The sequence below is a fragment of the Bubalus bubalis genome, chromosome 22 (genome assembly GCF_019923935.1).
Source record: "Bubalus bubalis isolate 160015118507 breed Murrah chromosome 22, NDDB_SH_1, whole genome shotgun sequence".
In the NCBI taxonomy this organism is placed as follows: Eukaryota; Metazoa; Chordata; class Mammalia; order Artiodactyla; family Bovidae; genus Bubalus; species Bubalus bubalis.
The window spans coordinates 59,995,030-60,015,183 of NC_059178.1; positions in this window are offsets into that span (position 1 = coordinate 59,995,030).

Sequence of the window (20,154 nt, forward strand, 5' to 3'; positions counted from 1 at the left end):
CTTGGCTCATCTTCTCCTCTATCTGAGTCTGATCCTTGCTTTAATGCATCTGCTTTGCACTAATAATGTGGACTCACAAGGAAGAGTCTTTATTTTTTGCATTGGCAAATATTTTACATTGAATGTTGGGCATTTTTTAATTAGCCTTGCTTACTGTGAGCAAAAGCAAAGATGCACCGTGGGATGCTGACTACTTTAAACAAATAATAATAATAATAGAGGCAGCGATAAAATCAGCATGCTACAGCCTCAAAGATTCATGTCTAAATGAGCCAAGAGAGTGGCTACTTTGTGTCTGAATCAGGAGCGTGGAACTGTTTGCTTGGAGGAATGGTGGACATGGTCCAGGACATCAGGAAACCTTATGTATGTTTGCAATAGAGATGATCCAGGATGCTCATCCTCCATGTAAGTCAGTTCGCAGCGCCCATCATGTGAAGGAGAGGGCGCTCATCCTCCGTGTAACTCGGTTCGCAGCGCCCACCATGTGAAGGAGAGGGCGCTCATCCTCCGTGTAACTCGGTTCGCAGCGCCCATCGTGTGAAGGAGAGGGCGCTCATCCTCCGTGTAACTCGGTTCGCAGCGCCCATCGTGTGAAGGAGAGGGCGCTCATCCTCGGTGTAACTTGGTTCGCCCCGCCCATTACGTGAGGGATACCTTCCTGTACGTCTCAGGATTGCAGCTGTGAGAGCACCGCTGGCTCTGACCCGTGGAAAATAAGGAAGTGTCGAGCCCACACGACCACACTGGACAGACACCTCCACAGCCTTCCTCCAAACTTGGCGGGGAGCTGCCCGCGTTCCATTCAAGGGAAACCACCATCCTGCTTTAGTGGAACAAAATACAAGCTGTGTTTGAAGAGGAAGCTTTTAGCTCTTCAAAATTATGCCTGCTAATTAGAGGCATGTGACCAGTGAATTATCTTCCAGCTATAAATTTTAATCCATATTCATAGCTACGTGAATTTCACCTTCTATGGAGCAGCCGTTATGCAAACAGTCATAGTTGGTGTGTCATTAGAGCATATCGGCAATTAATTCTCAAAATGATCAATGCGAAGGATGTCCTTTCCCCCATCTCTGGTTTATTTATGGGTTCCCATTAATTATGCCTAATTTTCTGTTGGCACTTCTCTTCCTAATGTAATTCAATTTAAGCATATCTTTCTAGAGACTTATTAATAGGTAGGGTCATTTATATTGTGTAGCACAAATATTTTATAATCCACTAATCTTGACAAAAAGGCAATGCCTTCCTGATAAAAAATGTATGAGAAGTAATGGTTCCCTATTAATAACTTATTAGGTCAGATCACACAGTTTGAAGTGTCTATTACACTTTAATTTTATAAGATTTCCTCCTCTGGAATTTGTCACACTTTCTTTATCTTTTGATTTCGATTGTTTTTAGCATCCCCCTGCCTTGGTGACCCCAAACAGTCCTCCTCTGCGGCTTTGCAAAGGCAGAGGTGAGTGAAGGTTCTCAGGCTGTGCCAGAGGGTGTCCTGGGGAGGGAAACAGCCCTACTTGTCTTAAATGGGGCTTTCTTCCTTTTAAGACATGTTAATAATCAATGGACTCTGAGTTATCTTTGGTTCACACACCCTTTCAAACTTCTGATGATAGCAAACAACCTTCTTTCAGAAAAGACACACTTAAACAGAAAATTCAAGTCTAATTTCAGAGGATTTATAGAAATCCTAAAATTAATCCATATACTTTTTAAGGATCAAAGAAACACCGCTTAGGAACTTTCCTTTGGCTAAAGTTCACCATGTTAATTATATCTAGATACTTTGACTAACACAGGCTTCCCAGGTGGCGCTAGTGGTAAAGAATCCACCTGCCAATGCAGGAGACGCAAAAGATGTGGGTTCCATCCCTGGGTTGAGAAGCTCCCCTGGAGGAGGAAATGGCAACCCACTCCAGTATTCTTGTCTGGAAAATCCCATGGACAGAGGAACCTGTTAGGCTTCATAGGGTCACAAAGAGACAGGACTGAGCACACAGCATTTTCACTAATAACATGAGCTGGATAGACATGATTTTCCCAAACCTGCCTGTCATTCATTGCCATGGTGTGATGGAATGATATTTGATTTGCCCTTTTAAATTCTCCCACCTCTACTGAAAATATTTTGTGGAATTGAAAAGGCTTTTGTGAGGTCCTGCAGGGGTATCTGCCCTCAGGTAACTATATCGGGAGAGAAAGATGAAATGTCTACAGGAAAACAGCAACTAGTGATGGATTTTCTCAGACAAGATGTTAGACTTGACTAGACTTCTGTCATCTCCTCTGTAAAATTACTTAAATAAGAGCTCTTCTGATGCTGATAAAATTATACAAATGTGCAAAAGCAAAAAAACCAAGTCGTGATCAGTGTACATGAGTAGAAATAATTGATGGTGAAGAGATGACCCAAGTCCTCCACAGGGAGGAGCAGAGAGGGCGGCCGCTGGGCGGGCACGTTTCTGGTGGCCTGAGTCCCACTGGGGCATGAAACAGTATTTGCACCATAACCCTGTTACATTACGGACAGAGAGTCTGTGCGTTCTAGTTCAGGAGTCAGTTATTTAAAAATACAATGTCAATGCAAATTATCATCTGGATAAAATGTGGTCCAGATTATTTTGCTCACCATGAGAGTCCTCACTGGCAAGCAGGTGCCCTGGGAACTGCTTTTAAACATACCTGCGTGGGGCTACTAGCATCTTCAGTGACCTTCCACGTTTTTGTAAGAAAGATGAAAAAGAACAGCCAAATTAGTTTAAAATGAAAATATCAGATCTGCACATCTAATTAATAGCTCTTTGATAAATACTATTAATTTGGAGGAATGTATTTATTAAATTTCCTTAAGAATATGGGTTCAACTGATGCCATTACTAGATTAGCTTTGCATTTTAAAAAATCATCAGGAAATTTTACCCTTAGACGAAATTCTCCATTCTTTAAATATATTTTACTTTTGGCTGTTTTAGAAAACTTCTTCTAATATGTTTATTATTAATGTTTTTACTAGAAATAACAACATTTATCTCTAAATTTCACGGTGTCTTGATATTCACATGAATAAAACAAATTTGGATAATACTATATTAGGTAACAATATTATTCATTGCTGCTGTTCTTGCTTATCTGCGCTGAGGTGATGGTTTTAACCTTCAGGGTAAACCATTTCTCTCCTACAAAGAGAGAGAAGAACATGAATGAATGAATTTTGAGGAATGTACTCACTGGAGAATAAGAGGAAGGGAAGGCAGCTTGGGAGCAGGGACCCACAGACCCTGAGCAGGAGGGTGTCTCTGATGGGACAGAGGGACCTGGGGGTCAGGGAGGGACAGAAGTGTGTTGAGGGCTCCAAGGAGTCACCAGGAGTCATCGAGGACTGTTACTGTGCTCATGATGAGATTTCTGGTGACCTCGGCAGGAGACTTGAAGAGAAAGACCAAGAGCCAGTTGGCTTGAGGTTAAGGACTGTTGGCTGGTGTGTAAATAAAAGCAACAAACACGGCCCTTCTGTCTAGGATGACTGCTATCAGAGGGGTGGGCAGCTGGTAGCAGCAGGGTCAGTGAGGACCGGCGATGCATGCTCTGTGTCTCCCCACCGTCTAGTCGGGAGGACGCAGAGCTGCAAAGGCAAACATGGAGGGAGACGGTGAGGAGAGCACTGGAGACAGAGCTATCAGCATCGTGCAGAGCATGCAGGCAGATCACAAGCTTGTGAGTTTCTCTGCCTAATAGGGACCACCACTCCACTGAGGCTGATAGAGGGTGGGGTGACCCGGGTGCTGTCTGGTGTGACTTTCACAGGAGCTGGGATAACCGTGGGCTCAGCCTGGTTTCCTGTCCAGCGAGGGGAGAGGGCTGGCATGCGGAAGGCTTGGAGGAGCTGCGTTCCCTGATGAGCGCAGACCCACTGGACAGGGGAGAGGTCTCGCCGCGAGGGTGCGGGTCTGGAGAGCTGTGCTCTGGGACGCCGAGGCCCACGGTGTGCAGCAAGCTGACGCAGCCCGGGTTTGCACTGTGGTCCAGGGCGGAGTGGAGCCGTGGGAGGCGAAACGCTGGGCGGTTGTTGGGGGCCTCGATTTAGTTAACAGGACTAAAGTCCAGTGGGCCCCAGGGCCGGGCCATTATCTAGGGTATTATTTAAGTAGTTGATTACAGCATCTGATTGGTGGAGAATCTATTACTTCTAGTGAGTGCTTGAGAGTATAAAGCACTTATGATATCCTTTATTATCTTGGAAAGTCAGATGTACCTACAAAGACGCTAGTAGGCTGGGTGAAGTTAGCTGGGTTAGGTCATCTGAGATTCCAGAAAAACAGACGATTCCCAAGACAAGTTGGCTAAGGCTGTGGTCGGAGGTGGGAAGCGCTGGTTTGAGGTGTGGGCGGGCTGATGAGTCCAGTTCAGCGCGGCAGCCGGTGAACCGGCCAAGCTGGAGTCCTCGGGGCCCTGCTGTAGGGCGCCTTCCCGCGGCTGAGGAAGGGGTTGCTAGGCAGCCGCGGGCAAGTGCCTCCTGGAGTGTGGGCAGGGAGGGGCGTGAGGGTCAGCCCGACCTCCTTGGACCCGGCCCTGAGGGTGGGTGCGAGTGTGAAGCGAGGCTGACTCAAGAATCTGCCAGGCAGATGGGCGAGGCCGTCAGGGGTTGAGGGGGGAGAGTCCATCACGAGCCCCCCGCTCCCGCCCGGTGGCCCTAGGGCCAGAGCTGGACCCCCTAGCACCTGCAGGGTGCCCGTCTCCCCCAGCCTCTGCCCTGAGCCGGGAGTGGGTGGCCACTGAGGGCAGCCCCACAGTGACCCCCGGAAGGAGTGGCCGCCCGGGGATGAGGAGCGGGGCGGGTGCTGGGACCCCCGAGGGACCCTGAAGCAGTGGATGCGGCGGCAGGGCCTTTCCTCGGACCCGGACCTCATGACGCACGACGCTAAACCGAAAGCCATCGAAGGCTGGAACTGGCCGAAATGTGTGCTTCAGTCTTGATTTATTTCACTCTTGCTCACATCTGTGGTCTGAACAGAGAAGCGCTGTAGTGCTCCTCCAAGTCATTTTATTTTGTAAAAATTTTATTTACTTTTATTTTTGGCTCTGTGGGTCTTCCTTACTGTGCAGGCTGGTTCCTAGTTGTGGCATGCGGCGGGACGGCTCTCTGGTTGCGGTGCTTGGGCTCTTCGTGGCGGGGCTTCTCCTTACAGAGCAGGCACTCCGGGGCCCGCGGGCTCAGCAGTCCGGCTCCAGGGCCCTAGGGTACCGGCTGAGTAGGTGCGGCGCTCAGGCTTAGTTGCGGGATCCCACGGCATGTGGGGTCTCCCTGTATCAGGGACCAAACCTGTGTCTTTTGCATTGGCGGGCAGATTCTTCACCACTGAGCCACGAGGCAAGCCCCAAGTCATTTAAAATAATGATCATGTTAGAGAAGCAGAAAAGAAACGGTGAGGATAGACGTGGAAAACAGAACGCCTGCTCTGGAAGCCTCCACCTCAGTGTCTAAAAGGCTCGGCCTGGAGTGGGTGGGATCTCACGCATCCATCCATGTCCTTGAGGACGGTCTTCCAAATGATGGTCATTGATTTTCCAAATCCATGAATTTTTTATTCAAATTAATGACCATAAAAATATAATCCATGATTCTTGATTGCATCCTTCCCTGATCATGTTTAAGAGCAAAAGAAGGGAACTTCCTCTTCTCATTAGGAATCTCATTCTGGGTTATCTTGTTAAATATATGTATTTTAAATTAAAGTTTACTCATTCCATTTATTTTTAATTTTAATTAAAATTTAAGAACGTGGGTTTACAATATGAAAATGACTTCCTCACGTGTTATGGGGCCCTGTCATTTTCCTAATATTTTTATGATTAATCATTTTATTGGATTAATTTCTGCCTATAAAAATGCTTGCCAATTTCCACTAGACGGATTTTAAACTCAAACATATGCATACTTGAATTGTGAAACAAAATTTTAAAATATAGGGCAAACTGTTGCCTGAGAAAGCTCCGTGGGACCAAGCATGGCTCAGCCCCTCTGCTTCCATGGAGTGCAGCTCACTGTATGGAAATGTTCGCCCATGGTCTGCTGTTAATTATGAAATCTCAAGCGTGTTGTTGGAGCATGTACGTTACATGTACACAACACTGTTCCCTCTGTGACTCCCTGACCCCCTCCTCCCCATCCAGACACCAGCTCCCCAAGAAGGACCTGCCAGGACATCCTTCTGTCAAACACCAGCCCTTCGTCCCCATTGTAAGAACATCAGACAGAAAATGGAAACAAGCTGGAAATGATGGAACAAAATGGCCCTCCCATGGCTCCGTAGGTGGAACAAAAGCCCCTTTTTGGCGTTTGCAGCCTCAGCAGCTGCAGGCTGATGCACTTGGCTTTCTGTTAAGTAGAGGCTGGAGTGTAAAAATAGGCACTGGCACTGACTGAGAGTGCAAGCCTGTTGCAGTTTTACAGATTTAGAAAGTTCACTAATCGCTATCAATTAAAATCTCTGCCTTCTTGTTGCATGCATTATTCACAATAGTGCACACCGTTGTAGGGCTTCTGGAAAAATTTATTGCAGCCAAATGCAGAAATAGTGAAATTCAACCTGATAAAGATAAAAAATGTGTTTTAACCTGTAAATACAAAGTGGCCATTTTAGCATAAGTATTGGAATATATATCATGTGATCATTGATAGGTGTATGCTGTACAAATACTTCTGATCCCTGATGGATCAAAAAAATTTTTTGATCAATTTCTTTTAGACTTCACTTTAAAAAATCAAAGAAATAGTACCTAAATTAAAAAACCATCTAGTCACCCATAAGTGTGCAGATATATGCATCCATATATACAAATACACAAGGGCATGATTAGAGCAGTGACTTCCTGTTTATTAATTCCTTCCTTTATGAAATCTGCATGCTCTTCCAAAAATGAGAATCGAAATGTCAAAATGAACTGACTGCTTTTTCTGCAGCTGCCTCTTACTGCTGTTATGTTTGTAATTTTTTGCAGGCCTGTTGCGTTTGGTCACCATTTGTGAAGTGTCATTCGTGTTGTGTTGGGCTCGGCCGCGCTCAGCGCCCTCCCCCCAGCGACATCTCTGAGTCTTCCTTGGGGACTGGCCGCGAGTCGGCCCCATGTGGCACCACCAGAGAAGCTGGGTTCAGGGTGGCTGCGTGTTGCTTGTACCTGTTTCAATAGGAAGCTCAGATCTTGCCTTTCTTTAACCTTCACACCAACCAGCATCAGTGAAGTGGTAAAAATTGCTCTGAAAGGGGAAAGGCAAATGGAAGAGAGCATTCAACAATGATAATCACGCTGTCATTAAAGATTGATGAGAACTTTCAATTAGGCCCCATTCCCAATCTGGAGCCGCTCAAGCCAGCCCTGCCTACTATGATCTAAAGCTTTGCAATAAAGATAAAAGGTCATTACAATCTATTGAATTCAATCATGACAAGTACATTTACCTGACGGCAGCATGTATTACATACAAAAAACTAAATTAAAATAACATTATGGGCTGACTCAAATCCACATGAAAAAGGAAATTTAGAATGAAGGACAGATCAAATCACAGGCTGAGAATAATTTGATTTATCGTCCCTTTTTGTTGCAGAAAAATACTTACTCTGTTGCCCACCCTGATTGACACTGTAGCTCTGGAGAAAGAGGACACTTTCTTACTAACCGATGCGGTTCTTCAATAGAACAATTATAATATCTGATATCTAATGATAGACTGAGAGACATACCATTTATCAAAACAATTCAGTAATTCTTGTATAAGAAGAAATAGACACATATAATTATACACATACATGGTGAACATTATTATTTCATGAATTTTAAGAGTAGTCTTGAAGTTTGTATAAATATTCAGTATAAGACAAAATATTTTATAAATATACTACCACTGATTTTTATCCCTTACATATTGTATTTTTGACTGGAAAATTAAACATTTATGTTTAAAAACGTAGGCCACATGTAAGAGGATATATTTTAGAACTAATATATGTATTTCTACATAAATCTATATGGTCACTGAAAGATATATTTTCTGTGCTAATACCATTTACATCCATCCTATTTCTTAAGAGTCCCAAATCTAAGTTATCAATAACTGATAGAGTTTTGAACTTGTCACTAATTGCACGTCACTTACAAAGTTAATTAATAAGGTTCTTGACTCCACAGTTGAGAGTTCTGTAACAAAATAAATTCTACAATGTGAAGAGATAGCAGCTTCAGTAATACAATGTATCACTGTTTTTTTTAAAGTAGGTTTAGGTTATCTTTTCTACATAACAAAATAAGTTATTGTTCACTTTTGTTAAAGATTATTTTGAAAACTTTGCGTTTGTGAATATAAACAGGATGATCAGGGTCGTTTGATCTGTTGTCACAAACGAGTCTCACTGTCACAATGTAAACCACCTTTTGAAACACAAAAGGTTCCAGCACTGCTGATAAATGCAGGTACCTATGCTTCACTCTTTTACAAGCCCAAAGCACATTTTAACTAACTTGGCTGTTGATGATGAAGAAAATCACTAAAACAATTTTCCAAGCGTATTCTACCTTACAAGCAATGATTTATTTCCGTCCTCATTAAGGACATTGTTGCTATTGTTGTCTTGACTCGCAGCTTCCCTTCTAAACTTCTGCCCAAAGCCCTGGAGGGTACAACTTTGAGTACTGAGTTCCCCTAGAAATCTCTTTCAGTGCAAACTTAGTAGCAACTGATGTTTGCTCAATTTTGGCTTACTCTGCAATCATTTGAGAAAATGGTAACATTATATGTGCACACACAAGAAATAGCTTAACCTGTTCAAATATTGCCTTTCCTGGCAGCTCATATACACAGGGGAAGTGCTCTCACTGACATGATGCTCTTCTCCCTGCAGAAGACAAAACATGTGCTTGCGGGTGTATGCCTCTGTATCTTTGGACCTGAAATATCCCTTTCGTATAAGAAATGAATCTCTTTGAGCGCACATTACTAACCGCTCTGTGTAGTGACCTCTGCTCTCCACGCGGTGGCAGCATTGCGCTGGTGCAGAAGGCTGGGCTATGAGCTGGGCTATGACTTGCTTTTGAAACGGCAGAGATGAAAGTCAGCTAGGATTTCTCAGAAAGCATCACTGGTACACGCGGGACAATGCCATAAAACATGTGCAGAGCTAAGTCCATAGTGTTTTTACAACATAAATTTAGTCATCAAAATATGATTTAACTTAGGAGTCTATTCTTAATCACTAAAAAATAATTTAGCATGAGCTATGCTATTAACAAAAAGATCACAATTTTATTCATATTCACCTCTCCTTACTCATAGATTATTTTTTATATTTTGCATATCTTATTGATGTACAGACAGGATAAAAATATAACGGCTCTCCCATCTTTATTGCTTAGTTTATTCTAAGGACTAAAGTCATAACCAACATAGAGTTTCAATAATATCAAATTTGCATTTTAGAAATCCTCGACCTCAGTTTTGCTGCTCATCAGGAATAATATATATCGACTGGGAATCAGTTTTATATTGAAGAATAAAGACTTCATAACAACTTAACCTTGCACATCTTACAAGTAAAAGTGAAGTTTTGTTACCTAAATTGCAATGCTAAATTCCTTCTTGAAATAGAGACTTTTGGTTAAAGATGCGCAGGTTGGGAAGATCCCCTGGAGGAGGAAATGGGAACCCACGCCAGTATTCCTGCTTGGAGAATTCTATGGACAGAGGAGCCTGGTGGGCTACAGTCCATGGAGCTGCAGAGTCAGACGTAACTCAGTGACTGAGCACAAATGCTTCATGATATAACTTGACAAAAAATGTCTCTTAAGAGTTTTCCTCAGTGTATGATTTCTATTCTTTAGGCAGAATTGAGGGAAAAATAGTTATTACTAAAATAGTAAGTCTAATATGTACCATGTAAGTACAATAAGTACCACGAAGTTATCTTGACTGTACATAATCTATTGTAATAAAAAATTTTTCTCAGTGTCAGTTATAATTGCCCATTATAAATAATTAAACCCAGATGGAAGTTATTTTTCACCTAGAGCAAACTGACTAATCCAAGGATGAGATCCATGCAAGACACATAACTGGCCCGGGTTAACACTAAGGGGGGGTGCCTCTCAGTCTATTTCAGTTCTGCTTCAGAGCACACCTCTGGACCACCTGAGATACAGGTATGGAGATGCTGGTGGGGCCAGATCACAGCACCTACCTGCAGCAGCTCTGACATTCCCCTCAGCTTCCGTATCCTTCTCTCTCTACACATTCACCAGCTTTTCCAGTTTCTTGGTAAAAGGAGAATAAAGAAACAGAAAATTCTTCAAAGTAAAATTCTTCAAACAATGCCTTGTCTTGAATAAGCCTGATGACAGTGAGAGGCATTGTATGGGAGAAAAGTAATCCAGACTTCCAAAATCTTTCAGCCTTTCAGTCTCTAGAATATCTTGCATTTTCACATTTCACATTTCAATGTGATTTCATCTGAAAAGGACATTTATTCACAGATTTACTCACTATTTCTTTCAAAAACACATATTGGGTACCATATTTTAACCAGATATAATTCCAGTCAAAAGGAAGAAAGTTTGGTTCCTTTGAAAAGTAACAGATTTGTGTTTCAGTGGAATATTGTCATGTTTTGAGTATTAAAATGATATAAAGTATAAACATAATTGGAAGGAAAAAAAGCATTTTGAATTAGCATCTGATATAAAAAATACTTTTACAAATTCCAAGTCCTTGATCCACTTACTGTGGTTTATAACTAAGCCAAATAATTTTAATAGTAACTTACAGTGAATTCTTGTGGGATTGATCTGTATAAAAATACAAGCCCTTTTAGCCGTAGGGACAAAGTGCTGGTTAAGAGTGCAGAAAATCAAAGCAAATGCAGAAACATTTTTGTTCTTGTTTTGGTCTCTGTTGCTCTACACGATGGCTGAAAGACAGGCAGGGGAGATGCCCACGGAGAAGGGGTGGGGATGAGGGGTGCTGCCGGCGGTCAGGGCCTCACCTGGGCCACGCATGAGACCCCGCCCCTTGTGACCCCGCCCCCATCACCTCTTCGGGCGTCCTCATGCCTTGGCATCCTTAGGCGGTGGAATCCTTAAGCCGTGGCATCCTTGCTCAGGGGGCCCTTGACTCTATCTGGCTGTTCGGTGGAATTAGATGAGCTAAGAAGTCAGTCAGGCTCTCACAATAATTGCAGAGTTAACTACTGCAGCATTTTTCAGGAAAAACAGAAGGCTTTGACATTTTCTAAATTTCATATGAACTTTGCATTTTTCTTTTGGCTGTGGAGGCCCTCAGTGGCCTAAACAGTACTCTGATATATTTAGATTGTTTGTATGTTTGTGTATAAATGAGTTCCATCTTTTTTTTTTAATGTTATTAAAGTTTAATTGACTTATAGTGTTGTGTTAATTTCTGCTGAACAGCAAAGTGACTCAGTTACACACACATACACACACATTTCCGTATTCTTTTCCATGATGGTTTATCACAGATACTGAATACAGTATCTGTGTTATACAGCACGGCCTTGTTTATCTCTTCTATATATGCCAGTTTGCATCTGCTAATCCCAAACTCTCTCTCCTTCCTCCCCAACCCTCACCCCTGCCCAGGCAAACACAAGTCTGTTCTCTAGTCTATGAGCTTGTTTGTTTCATAGATAAATTCATTTGTGTTGTATTTTAGATTCCACATATAAGTGACATCATATGGTATTTGTCTTTCTGACTTACTTCACTTAGTATAATCATCTATAGGTCTATCTGTGTTGCTTCAAATGGCATTATTTCATTTTTTTTTACAGCTGAGAATTACTTCTATCTTGAGTGGTCTGAAGAAAAAAATTACTGGCTATGTATTATCATGCCTGATAATTTTTTATACTCTCTTTTGGCTGCATAAAAACTCCTTTACCTGTCAGTTTTGCAAATGCACATTTGTTAGCTTGTGTAAAAAGTAAGTAAAAGTATAGATAAATAAAAATCAATCATGTTTACATAAAGAGAATATGCTATGTATATAGGCATGGACATATATTATAGGTTATATCTGGTCCTTGTGTTAGAAGCTAGAGATAAAGTAATAAACAAAATGGTCCCTGAACTCATGGAGTTGAAACCTTAGAGAAACAATTATCAAATAAGTCCACAAAGAATATTTAAATATAATCTTGTATTTTTTATAATTAGCACAATGTATCTGTAGGCTTCCCTGGTAGCTTAGCGATACAGAATCCACCTGCAATGCAAGAGACACAGGTTTGATCCCTGGGTTGGGAAGATCCCCTAGAGAAGGAAATGGCAACCCACTTCAGTATTCTTGCTTGGGAAATCTCACGGACATAGGAACCTGGTAGGCTACAGTCCAGGGGGTCCCAAAAGAGTTGGACACAAATGAATGACTAAACAACAGCAATATATACAATATATAGATAAGAATCCTTTCTGATCAGTATCATATTGGAAACACAAACAATATATGCAGTTTGCTTTCTTTATTAAATACTTTGCATTACACTTTTAAGAAGAAGTACTTGGATTAGCTCAGTTTAAAAAAATACATTTGCAATAAGACTACATGATTTTAATTTTTAATTAAATTTTAAACTTTCAGACAGATTTAAATAATATTGGGTGGACTAGAGCTTAAGAAGTGTCATGATTGGAAAGTTCTGTTTTGTGGGTATTTGACATTATATTGTTAAAATGGATTATTTAGAAAACAATTTTAAAAATCATAGTTTGGTAAGCCTGCAATGTCCCTTCCTACTCACTTACTAAGATCTTTTCCTATTTTCTTCTTTATTTCCTTCCTACCTGTGTTGACCAGAGGAAAGATCTTATGCAGAGGTAGGACATTTAAGGGCTTAATCTTCACAGGTTCTTAGCATTAAAATCATGTTGACCCGAATTCTAAATTACTGTTATCTTTCCTGACACACCAAATTCCCTTTTGAGAACTATTTTTTCGGTGGTGTGTTGTTCCTTGTGTCCAGATCCTTAATTGCATGACCATCAAGAGAGTGATATACAGTATATTTAAAGATCACACGTTGTTGTAAATCTGGGGCTCAGTGATGTGGTTTATAAGGCAAATTACAACTCCACTGGAGTCCTCTAAAGTGAATAAAATTGCTCTTTTTGTTGAATCCTTTTGGTCACAGTAGGCAATGAGGAAAAAAATGTGTGGGCAAAAAACAAGCAGTGATGAAATAAAAGAAGTTCCAAGATTCAGAGATGCATGCATCTTGGATTTTGGTGACTTGACATAGGAAATAAGTAAGATTCTTAACTGAGATTTCAACTATTGTACTCCTGACTTCTTGCCTTTTATAAATAGGATGGAGCAGAAGCAAAGCCCTTACTACACCTGGCGCTTGTGTTTCCTGAAGGGTTTGGTAACCTCTGCGTTCCCGACAGCCTGGATGGGGTGGACACCGTCCTGCCACTGCCTGACCTTCACCGCCCCCCTCCACCACAGACCACTATCTATCCATCACAGAGCCTTGGTTTGTTTCTTCAAACATTAGGTCTCAAAAGCAAATTTTATGGACACTGGAAAACCCTGGGCGTATTTATTTTTTCTATCCCTGTGTTGCACTGTCTTCCATGAGCGCCTTACACGGACCTGTCGTGATAGACACAAATTCAGGACACGAAACTGACAACTGCCCACACGTGGACGTCACTTTGTAGATCACAACAAATTATCTAACACCCCCTGATCTATGTTGTCACAGGGCACTCTGCTAGACTGGAAAAGACCAGAAGGGTTTCCCGCGTGCGTGGCAAACACAGTTTGGTTGCTCCCACATCCTAAAATTCAGCCTCTCTCCGCCTTGACAGTCAGGTGACACCTGATCTTTCTGGATTGCCTACATTTTTCCGGGCTATGTATGTTGTAAAGCTTGTTATTTCCATCACTAGTATATAGCCTATAGGAGATTTTACTTCACATTGTTACCTATCAGAAAAATAATCCATTTTGTGAATGGATTATCTTGAGACCAATAAATGCATTTTGTTTTTAAAAAGGTTACTTCATTTTTGAAAATTTGAAATGATTACGTGTACTTTTTATCAATAGGTATTTTAAAATCTGGCTTATGAAATCAGAGTTAGAATATTAACATTTAATGGTAATCAGCATTCTAACTATGGAAGAGGCAATTAGAATTTTAAGACAGACAGATTTGTGTTGGTCCTATTCTGTTTCTTGATAAAAAGGGGCAATTAATTTTGATTAACTGAAATGGTAATGATAACATTGATTCTTTAAAAGATATGTTCTTATAAAATGAGCAATGAATGTGCAGTGTTTGTAATATTAAAACATGTCCTCTTTACTTCATTAGTAAAATGTTCTACAAAATTTCCTGATTTCTGTTAATTTTCCATTTCAATTCAAGATGAAAACTTCGATGATAATTGATGAGCTCAATAAACAATGGACAGGAGATTTCAGAGCATCAGTCAATACTAACAGTCCTCTCCCTCAGTTTTCCTTAAGACCTCTGTAGAATAACTGATACAATTCATCATTGAAGGGATGTCACACACTTTTATAATGGACAAGGACCTTCAGAACTCAGTGGCATTTCTCAGGGTGAGTGTTTATGCTATGAGCTTAATAATACCTCCTGCTGCTGACTGCTGCTGCCGCTGCTAAGTCGCTTCAGTCGTGTCCAACTCTGTGCAGCCCCATAGACGGCAGCCCACCAGGCTCCACCGTCCCTGGGATTCTCCAGGCAAGAGCACTGGAGTGGGTTGCCATTTCCTTCTCTGATGCATGAAAGTGAAAAGTGAAAGTGAAAAGTGAAAGTGAAGTTGCTCAGTTGTGTCCGACTCTTCGCAACCCCATGGACTGCAGCCCACCAGGCTCCTCCGCCCATGGGATTTTCCAGGCAAGAGTACTGGAGTGGGGTGCCATTGCCTTCTCCACCTGCCGCTGACTGCCAGCCTCCAACTGAATAGTTTTTTCTAGAATTTCACCTCTTGTTCCATTGATTCCAGTAATATCAAGAGATTGAAATCATTATGGGTGTATATATGTGTAGGATTTCCCAGTGGCACAGTGGTAAAGAATCCACCTGCCAATGAAGGAGATGTGGGTTTGATTCCTGAAAGCCATGACCAGCAGGTTGATTCTCTGTATCTATTTGAATGTTAGAATATATATTTTTGAATGTATTTTCTTAAGAAGTACTCATTTTCTTATTTTTTCAGACATTCATTCAAGAGCTATGTTATAGGGTACCTCTTTTGTTTCCGGAACTAGATTATATCTTATATGTCTATATAAAGAAAATCCTCAGGAATTCCCTGGCAGTCCATGGTTAGGACTCTGTGCTTCCACTGCAGGGAACACAAGTTCCATCCCTGGTCAGGGAACTAAGATCCCACAGGCCACATGGTGTGGCCAAAAAAAAGAAATAAAAGAGAAGGAACTCCTCATAAATTTATAATTTATTTTTTATTTTGAAAGCTAGAAACAGATGGAAGTATATATATATATATATATATATATATATAGTTAGTGAGGTTTCCGTATTGCCAAATTCAGACTTAAAATGAAGAAAGTAGGGAGAACCACTAGACCATTCAGGTATGACCTAAATCAAATCCCTTATGATTATACAGTAGAAGTGACAAACATATTGAAGGGATTAGATCTAATAGAGTGCCTGAAGAACTATGGATGGAGGTTCGTGACATTGTACAGGAGGCAGGGATCAAGACCATCCCCATGGAAAAGAAATGCAAAAAGGCAAAATGGTTGTCTGAGGAGGCCTTACAAAGAGCTGTGAAAAGAAGAGAAGTGAAAGGCAAAGGAGAAAAGGAAAGATATACCCATTTGAATGCAGAGTTCCAAAGAATAGCAAAGAGAGATAAGCCTTCCCCAGTGATCAATGCAAAGAAATAGAGGAAACAACAGAATGGGAAAGACTAGAGATCTCTTCAAGAAAATTAGAGATACCAAGGGAATATTTCATGCAAATATGGGCACAATAAAGGACAGAAATGGTATGGACCTAACAGAAGCAGAAGATATTAAGAAGAGGTGGCAAGAATACACAGAAGAACTGTACAAAAAAGATCTTCACGACCCAGATAATCATGATGGTGTGGTCACTGACCTAGAGTCAGACATCCTAGAATGTGAAGTCAAGTGGGCCTTAGGAAGCATCACTACGAACAAAGCTAGTGGAGGTGATGGAATTCCAGTTGAGCAATTTCAAATCCTAAAATATGATGCTGTGAAAGTGTTGCACTCAATATGCCAGCAAATGTGGAAAGCTCAGCAATGGCCACAGGACTGGAAAAGGTCAGTTTTCATTCCAATCCCAAAGAAAGGCAATGCCAAAGAATGCTCAAACTACCACACAATTGCACTCATCTCACACGCTGGGAAAGTGATGCTCAAAATTCTTCAAGCCAGGCTTCAACAGTACATGAATCATGAACTTCCAGATGTTCAAGCTGGATTTAGAAAAGGCAGAGGAACCCGAAATCAAATTGCCAACATGTGGTGGATCATCAAAAAACAAGTGAGTTCCAGAAAAACATCTACTTCTGCTTTATTGACTATGCCAAAGCCTTTGACTGTGTGGATCACAATAAACTGTGGAAAATTCTGAAAGACATGGGATATCAGACCACCTGACCTGCCTCCTGAGAAATCTGTATGCAGGTCAGGAAGCAACAGTTAGAACTGGACATGAAACAATGGACTGGTTCCAAATTGGGAAAGGAGTGTGTCAAGGCTGTATATTGTCACCCTGCCTTTTTAACTTCTATGCAGAGTACATCATGAGAAATGCTGGGCTGGAAGAAGCACAAGCTAGAGTCAAGATTGCCGGGAGAAATATCAATAACCTCAGATATGCAGATGACACCACCCTTATGGCAGAAAGTGGAAAAGAACTAAAGAGCCTCTTGCTGAAAGTGAAAGAGAAGAGCAAAAAATTTGGCTTAAAACTCAACATTCAGAAAACTAAGACCATGGCATCTGGTCCCATCACTTCATGGCAAATAGATGGAGAAGCAATGGAAACAGTGAGAGAATATTTTTTTGGCTGGGGGTTGGGGGGTCTCCAAAATCACTGCAGATGGTGACTGCAGCCATGAAATTAAAAGATGCTTGCTCCTTGGAAGAAAAGTTATGACTGACCTAGACAGCATATTAAAAAGCAGAGGCACTACTTTGCCAGCAAAGGTCCATATAGTGAAAGCTATGGTTTTTCCAGTGGTCATGTATGGATGTGAGAGTTGGACCATAAAGAAGGCTGAGCATCAAAGAATTGATGCTTTTGAACTGTGGTGTTGGAGAAGACTCTTGAGAGTCCCTTGGTCTGCAAGGAGATCCAACCAGTCCATCCTAAAGGAAATTAGTCCTAAATATTCATTGGAAGGACTGATGCTGAAGCTGAAACTCCAATATTTTGGCCACCTGATGGGAAGAACTGACTCATTTGGAAAGATCCTGATACTGGGAAAGATTGAAAGTGGGAGGAGAAGGCAACGACAGAGGATGAGATAGTTGGATGGCATCACCGACTCGATGGACATGATTTTTGAACAAGCTCTGGGAGTTGGTGATGGACAGGGAGGCCTGGCGTACTGCAGTGCATGGGGTCACAGAGTCCAATATGACTGAGCAACTGAACTGAACTGAGATTTCCTTACTAGTTTTGGCTATGGAAACTATGCTGATCTCTTAAAAAACAAGGGGATAGACAGCTACTCTAACTGGACAGGGAGGAGAATGAGGTTATGTTAATCTCTCGGTAGCTGAAATGTGTGGTTTGGCTGGTTGCCATCTTCAGGACTACTACTGACCTCTGATCGGTCTTCCCACCCCTGGAAACCTTGGGCTGCACACCAGCATTGGTCACTAGCATGTCTACCCTTGAGATCCAAACTCCAAAGCTTCTGAAATGTTCATTCTTCCTTCCCATGGACTTATGAGAACTAGTTGGACAAGCTGTATTCATTCTGCTTGTAATTAGCTTATTAAATGCAGCATCATTTGCTCTGAATGAGCCCCTGAGATTCTGCATTGATGACTGTCTTGTAGTCAACGGCAGGGAACACAGCCCAGGCTGTATCCATTTCAGTGTTCACTGATGGGACTCTAGGAACTGGGAGTGAGCGTTAAAGACCCAGGTCTCCTTCATAAAGGAAAAGTGAGCGTATCACTGACTATTCTGAGTCAAGTACTCTGCAGAATGAGAACAGCAGCGGCACGTGGCTTTGCCTGGTGCGTGGAGTCCTGGCTCTATCGCACCCAGAGCGGGAACACACTGCGGCTCCCTCTCCTGCACCAGCGGAGCCCGCGCTGGGCTCGCTGGCCGGGTTCCTGCTTTGGCCAGCTCTTCCCACAAAGGGCCCCTTTCGCAGAGAAAGTGAGTATTTTCTTCCTTCTGCGTAGAGGTCTGAATTTAAAAATACCAGAACCACAACTCTCCATTTTGTCATGTAAACTTCAGAGCAAATGACAGGGTCTGTTAATACAGGATGTTAGACCCTAGTTACACCTGCTTTCTGCTTCACAAGATGTGTTTCCATTTCAAATTCTTATGGATTGTACCTTTGGTGAGTCCTTGTTTTACGTCAATTTATTTATCTCTTTTCTTTCCCTTGTCATTTCCTACTGCTTTGATCATTGAAAATGAGATAGGAGTTGCACAATAATGGGAATGTACTTGGTTTCACCAAACTGTACAATTAAGTGTGATTGAAATAGTATGTTTTATATTATATGACTTTTACCACAATAAAAAGCATTAAAAATATATAGATCAACAACAAAAAAGAAAAGTAGATAGGAATACTTCTGTACAGATTAATTCCATACAGATTTAATCCAAAACCTAGACCCCAAGACAACTCCTATACATTCAGTTCGGTCGCTCAGTCATGTCTGACTCTTTGCATTATAGATCCATATCAATAGCTCTATCTGTATCCATGCTCAGTGTATCTGTATGTCTAGATCTCTGTGCTTAGTTGCTCAGTCATATCTGACTCCTTGCAACCTCATGAACTGTAGCCCACCAGGCTCCTCTGTCCATGGGATTCTCCAGGCGAGGATGCTGGAGTGGGTAGCCATTCCCTTCTCTAGGGACCTTCCCAACCCAGAGATCAAACCCAGGTCTCCCACATTGCAGGCAGATTCTTTACCATCTGAGCCATCAGGGAAGCCCATCTAGATCTCTATCTGTATTCATAAATTTATCTTTGTTTTAGTAGTGTAAAGTTGACACAGAGGACTTGATAAATTTTGTGAACTCATTTATTAAATTCCCATGTATGCAAAGATTTTATTATTTATTTTTATTGTTTTAGTATTTCATGAGATTCAATATCATTTTACTATATATTCTCATAAAATTATTTCTGTCTTAGATAATGGCTTAAATCTTCATCTTTGAGTTAGATTTTTGTTTGCTTGTTTTTTTGCTTTCAATTTCAATTATCACCAGCTTGTGTCTGTCTGCATTCCCCATTCCTGGTTAACCACAACGTGATCCCCAAAACTAACTGAAGAAAAGGCTCCTGTTTCAGGAAGGGAGGAATCTGGGTGGCTTGTGAACTCCAGCAACAAGAAGGGAGGAAACAAGCTGGACTTGCTCAGCCAGGTGGTGTGCTGGCGTCAGGGCGTATCACCCCTCCCCTCACTGACACGAAGCTCATGCCCTTAGGTGCCCTCTGCCTGCACATCCACAGTTCTATTCACACTGCTGCCCCATGCCACAAGGCTTCCAGATTGCCCCGCAGCCTGCATTTTAATTCACATCACTTACCTCACTGATGACCTCAGCAATGATGCAAGTACTGTTTTCAAAGAACTCACCACCTCTTTGCGTGGTGGGAAGACTGAATGAAGTATAAAAACAAATATGCAAGTTGGGACATGGTGAATCCACAGGCACCACCTAGTCTATGAGAATCCAATGGATGACAATGCTTCCAGCTTGAAACCTGAATGAAGGAGGTGGAGACGGTGCCAGGTCCTCAAGGAAAACTGTGAATGAATCACTCGAAGACGGGAGATGATGGGGAAGATAGCTGAAGCAGACAGGTAACCTCAGAGTATCCAAATTATACACAAAG